The sequence below is a fragment of the Adiantum capillus-veneris genome, chromosome 23, assembly GCF_014529385.1.
Source record: "Adiantum capillus-veneris isolate H3 chromosome 23, ASM1452938v2, whole genome shotgun sequence".
Classification (NCBI taxonomy): Eukaryota; Viridiplantae; Streptophyta; class Polypodiopsida; order Polypodiales; family Pteridaceae; genus Adiantum; species Adiantum capillus-veneris.
The window spans coordinates 4916593-4923256 of NC_140953.1; the positions used below are offsets into that span (position 1 = coordinate 4916593).

The 6664-nt window shown below is 41.2% G+C and overlaps 1 pseudogene; it reads right to left on the reverse strand.

Moving 5' to 3' along the window:
- Positions 1-4669: 4669 nt before the first annotated feature.
- On the reverse strand, positions 4670-5153 carry LOC147427359 (10 kDa chaperonin 1, chloroplastic pseudogene; annotated as a pseudogene).
- Between the last annotated feature and the right edge of the window lie 1511 nt (positions 5154-6664).

Consider the following 6664-nt stretch of genomic DNA (forward strand, 5'->3'; position numbering starts at 1 on the left):
CTCATGGGCAAAGACTCCATCCCTAACTGGCTTATTTTCCTCAGCTTCCACTCTTTGTTTCTCGCTACCTCGAATGCATCTTCATATGTTCTAGGCTTCTTTAGCTCCACTCTCCATCATATATTCTCCCAAAGACCAGACAAGAACCTGTCCTTCTTCATCATGTCAGGTGGTGCTAAGGCCTTGCACATCCGCTCCCATGCCAATGAAAACTTGCGTATGTACGCATCTACTAGCTCACCTTCCCTTTGCACCAAACCTTGTACTTCTTTCCACACTTTGTCAGGATCTTCTGTCTTCACAAACTCCACTTCCAATCCATGCCTTAGATTGTCCCAACTCAATGTTACAGGTGGATCAACCACACGCAACTCCTCTTCAAATGCTTTGGACCAAACTCTTGCATCACTCTTCAAAAAATTTTGGAGAAGACGTAACATCTGTGTCGGGTCATGAATCTGGTTGCTAATACAGGCAACGTCTCAGTAATGGTTGGGACTGCCAAATAAAACCAAGTATGGCTCCACAAAGGCGTACAATGGCAGTTTCCACAAGTAGCGTACAAGACCAGTAGACAATGTGCTCAAACAGGCGCGAAATGATGCATACCCACGGCAACTGTAAGTGACTTCCACTGTCAGTGTATCACTCTACTCCAATGACCGGTACCTCTGTGGATCACCTGTACCTGTACCTGTCCCTATAACCTGTTACGTGCAACCTGTAATCCCGGATCTCGAAGCTCGAAGCTCGAAGCAGAAGGTACTCGAAGAAGATCCTCCGTGGGGGTGCCAAAAGAATGCGAATGAGATGGAAACACACACAATGCCTCTATAATGACTGGACACACACTCTTGGGATGATACACACACAAACACTATGGAGCACCACTAGGCTTACAAAACCCACCTGGCCGAGACAGGGAACACACCGATGGAGTGAGAGGAGAGAGACTAACGATTTACCCACTCCACATAGAGAGACACACACATACACCTAAAAAACTCAGCTCAAAAGAGGAGAATTTCTGATGTTTAGATACAATTAATCTTGGGCCAACACCAATGGGGAAAATAGCTCACACAATATGGGGAAAATAGCTCACAAAATATGGGTAAAATATGCCAAATACAATCACAACATGGAGCAGAAGCTTCGCTAATAGGAGAAACTTACACAGCCAAAACAGTAGAAAAATAATGAGAAATTTGGCAAAATGGACAGCGCCATCACATCCGGAATAGCCCAAAACCCTAGTCTACAATGTCAAAGTGCTCAAATCCGACATCGGATGAGCAGTTTAGGCCAAAACAAGCTCCAAAAATATCAAAAACACAGTTGCGGTTGTTCCTCCTCTTCTCTCCACGTTTTTTCTGGTCTTCTCTCAATTTTTTCAGTTCCCACACTTATATTTATTAGTTGGGCACCCTTGGCCTTTTAGTTGACCTCAAACGGACCCCGAACAGGCCAAAAAGTGGCCTCGTAGTGTATAGTTGTCACCCTGCTGCATCCATCCACACACCTGGCACTCAAATTTTTTCCATAATGCATCCCGCCACCACATGAAGTGGCCCCAAAATATGGTCCTCATGATGACCTTTTGGCATAATTATCACAAAGAAACCTCCACGTTGTATCCATACTCATCCACGTGCAAGTATTGACCATATTGACCTCCTGACGCCACTAGATGCCATCTGACTCACCTACTTACCTTATGTCGTCGGCCTGTAGACACCTTTCTCGAGAAGTGTTACGAGCTATCAAGTCCTCATTATTATAGAAAAAACACACTGGTACTGGTGATAGTGAAAATCGATGCACTATGTACATGCTATCCTACCTGTAAACATGTGGGCCCCACGTAACCACCTGGCTATGGAAAATGGGCAATCCTTTATTCGATGCACATGCATGTGTATGTACATATGCGCAATCCCTTGCTCCAAAAAACTCCTGACAACACATTCATGACACATTAGATGTTGTGAAACTTCATGTCGAATCAAACTTTGTTGAATTGAATCAAGTACATATTTACTGATTGATAGGCTCCTTCTTGCATCAAATTTATAGGCATTACAATTAATCTTGAACATAATGATATTCAACCCCCTGAATTTTCAATTATTTATGGCTTAAATATACTTAGCTAAGTTAGATTGAGCACTCATGAATTACAGGCATTACAATTAATCTTGAACATAATGATATTCAATCCACTGAATTTTCAATTATTTCTGGCTTGAATATACTTAGCTAAGTTAGATTGAGCACTCATGAATTGTACATTGTATGAGTACACACATGAATTGTACTCCAAGTTTGGGAGGTGAAAGAGAGCCATGGCTCGTCATAGGAGGAGTATGTAATTGTTTGAATATATCAATCTCCATTTCCATTTAAGTACTCTTTAATGTCAATTACTATCATAAAGCAAAGAGACAACTCTTTGCTTTATGTAATTGTTTGAATATATCAATCTCCATTTCCATTTAAGTACTCTTTAATGTCAATTACTATCATAAAGCAAAGAGACAACTCTTTGCTTTATGATAGCAATCATTCCAAGCTACGAGGGCCAAAAATCTACCTTGAGAGTAAAAACATATATAAGTGCATTCCACAAAAACAAGAGACTAGAAGAAAGCCACTGTGTGGTCTCCTTGCGCTTAATAAAAACACCAAAGGTTTGGCTTGATGGAATCGTGGCCTCGGTACACACCACACTACTACAAGAGGTTCTTCATATTAGCAACGCTAGCAGTGGGATGCTCAAAAGTTAAAATCCATGACGTCGCTATGAGCGTCACTATTTTCTTTGTTGCATAGCGACGCTCATAGTGACATCGAGAGGGGTAAAAGATAAACCGAGAGCGCCAAAAACTCAGATCTCAGATCTAAGTTTCAGTGCTGTTGTGAAAGAGGTAAACCCGCACCTCTCCCTCTCTCTCTCTCCCCCCCCCCCCCCCCCTCCTCCCCACACACACATACACGAGGAGAAGAAGGAGAGCCAGGTATGCTCCTTCCTTCTCCTCCCTCTTATGTTCCCTTCCCCTCTTTCTCTCTCTACCTCTCAATCTCACACACACACACACTCACACACATTGCGTCTTTGAGAGAGAGAGAGAGAGAGAGAAAACAAAGAGAGAGAGGGGGGGAGAAGGCGAAAAGAGAGAGGTAAGGGGAGAAAACAAAGAGAGAGAGATAGATAAAAAAAGTAGAGAAAATATGAATTAATGAAATGTTATATTAAAATTTAGGATTAGGTTAGATTGAAAATTACATCTAAGATTAGGTTAGATTAAGATCTAAGATTAGATTAGATTACATAAAAATAGGTTAGACTTAATATTAGGTGAAGATTTAAATTAGGTTGGACTTAAGATTAGGTTAGATTATATTTAAGTTAGATTACATTTAGGTTTATGTTAAATTTAAGATTAAATTAGATTTAGCACTGTCACAAAAACAAGAGACTAGAATAAGGCGGCTATGTGGCCTCCCTGTGCTTTAGTAAGAACACCAAAGCTTTGGCTTGATGGATTCATGACCACACCTTGGTGCACACCACACATGCCCCCCAGCCCAAAACCCCGTGCACCTCACATAGATGGAGTGGTTTTACAATAATGGTTAGTCAAGTTTATGTTTACCGAAATCATTAACTTGTCCCGGACCTCAATACCAAGACCTCAAACACCTTCGAAGGTGGAGAGATAGCAAAGAATAAGGGTAGGGAAGAGAAGAAGAAGAAGAAGCATTCTTATGAGAAATAAATAGTTCCTCACTTATCATCACTCCTGTTGCTTAGCATAGCATAATAGCATAGTAATGATGATGAAGAAGATGGAAAGCTTAAGCATTGAAGAATGGATCTTGGTTGGATTTTCATTCCATAACCAAGAGTGTTGGTGTAGGCTCTCAACTTCTCGACAAGCTTGGAGAAGGAGATGAAGTTCTTGCACTTAGCACTTCACACGATATGAGAGTATGTGTGAGGGTGTATATCTTGAAAGCAAGCCCCCTAGCTGCTTGGGACGACCCCCTCTTTTAGCTCATTGGATTTCTCAAGCCTAGACAATCACAAGCCTTGGTCATAACTAGCAATAGAGGTAGCCTTTGGACAAGTGTTCTCCTTTTCCCTTTGAGAGAGATGGCTTGATAAATGCTTAAACAATTAATTTAATTTGTTAAATTCTCATTGGACCTCTCTAAGGGTCAACCAAAAGGCTTTAGATACACCATGAGGAAAACCTAGCTAGGGGCTTGACATGTGTCCCTTTTGCCTCTTTGACCAGGGGGTGCCCTTTGGGTGAGGGAGTAGTCACTCAATCCCACCCCCTACTCTCATGACTCATCCCCTCCTTCGTAGGCATTGGTTTGATCTTCAAGCCCTCAAGCACCTTGGCCCCCAACATGCTTAAGCACCTCAAGCACCTTAGTCACAAGCATGTGATTAGTAAGAGTATGGGCTCTCTCTCTCTCTCTCTCTCTCTCTCTCTCTCTCTCTCTCTCTCTCTTTGTTTGCAAGCTACTATTTGCAGAAGCAAAATTACTGTGTCAAAAATGTTTGTATACAATCCTCATCGACAACAATCTAAAACAATCTCTCTACATTCCGAAGCCGTAGCTACCGCGTTTAATAGAACGAGAAATTATAACCTTATCACTCCACAAAGGCCAAAAGATCTCCAGCCTTGCAAAAACAAAGCCTTTCCTTGGTTCCTAAGTTCACCTTATACGCATTCAAGTCTGAAAAGAGAACCTTCTAGCCTTCGGTTACACCTGATGTGTCTTTTCCCACACTTATAACCTCTCCACACAAGTAGTGCTCAAACTTCACAACAGATTTTGGCAACACAACGCCTCCAATGGATTGCTGAGGAGGCTACTCTAATCTGATGAGGACATGGTCAGCTTGACGGAAAACCTTGGAAACGTCCACCTCCTTTACAGCAGTACTCATAGGCAGCACAATGCTCGCATGACATGAGGAACCCTTGGAGGCAGTATTGCATGTGGTGAGCAAAGGGCGCGTATTCCATGCAGACGGAAAGGCGAGACTTCTCGAGCAGAGAAGGCGCTGATTCATGAAGCTAGAAGGTTGGGCGGGCAGTAGTCACCAGAGAAGCGGAGGATAGTGCATCCATTTCTTCTAGATGCCTCTGCAGCTCCCTATTTCTCTCTCTCTCTCTCTCTCTCTCTCTCTCATCCCACTAGCCTCAAGGGCTAGTCCCCTACTTGTAGGGATTGTATTTGACCTTTCAAGAACATACCTAGATTAAGCATGCACCTTAGCTATCAAGCATCTCATGCACTTTAATCATCAAGCACCTCAAGCATAGGCCTAACTTAACCTAAGGTCTAAGGACTTTTAACACTAACCTTTGGAGGTCTTTTAATGAATCTAACCCTAAGGTCTTCCAAGCTCCATTATGAAAACGCTGTTCTTCAGTAGACCATCTCCTTCTGAGCCCTTGCTGAGATGGAACCATCTCATTTTCCGTGTTGAGCTTGGCCTAAAAACGGATATCTATATTCTAGCTCTTGTTTTCCTTTTATTTTCCCATATTAAATGATCAGTTTAACATGAGAAAATCATTTGCATAAAGCTAAATATTAGATTTTATGATAAAAGATAGTCTCATATATTCCTTTATCCATAACTAATCATAGTCTTTATGACAATGAAAACGATTTTGGACATTCCGCAACTCTAGAACTCTAGACGCTACAAGTGCTTAAGGAGTTCACTATTCAAAGACCCCTATGTAATGTGCCTTTATAGGATACTTGAAATGTTGATATGAATATATTGACCCCTCTCTTTTGATGAGTTAACGAATTTTTGTGTGAATAGATTACAAAACCCCCCTTGTTAATGTGCCTATGTTAAATTGCTTCATTTTTTCAAATTAGAGAAGAAAGCCCCTTGCTGAAATTATGTGGTATATTAACATGATTATATAGTGGATCCCTAAGTTTAGATGTGACTGAGGTGTTCAAGGGGTATTTCTTGAGAAGAAGCTAACATTTAATTTCTCCCATACACACATACATATATATATATATATATATATATATATGTATACACACATGCGACCTTTCTAGTTCATGCTATCATTGTGGTTAATTGGAACATTTCTCCAAGAATTTCCCCATTGTCACCTTTGCCCAGGTTTATTAGGATCATCTTATCCAAAAGGAAGATTTTGGTTCCCTATGAATATATATTTGGTAGGGCATTTGCAACAAGTGATCCTATTCATGAAAATAATGGAGTAAACTTCCCTCCAGTTCAAGGGGGGCCTAATGCCTCTACTCCAAGGACACCAAGTGATGCTTGACCACTAGACATGATAAAAAAGTAAGTAGAGAAATACAGTTGTGAATCAAGCCTCTCCATCCAAAAACCTTAACCCCAAGCCTATTGAAAAAAGGAAAATACCTACGATGGTCAAATTTGATGACTTTTAGCAAGAAAAGAAAACGTTCAAGCTTAGGAATCTAGCTTTTGCCTACAAATCTCCCTCCGTCAAGGTCTTTGTTCGGGGGACACTACATCCTAGTCGTTGATCTGGACTGCATTATTGCACAAAATAAACTTGCAGAGACTCTTGATGCATGACGGGCGAAATGATAGGTCAGCGTTCAGAGAGTA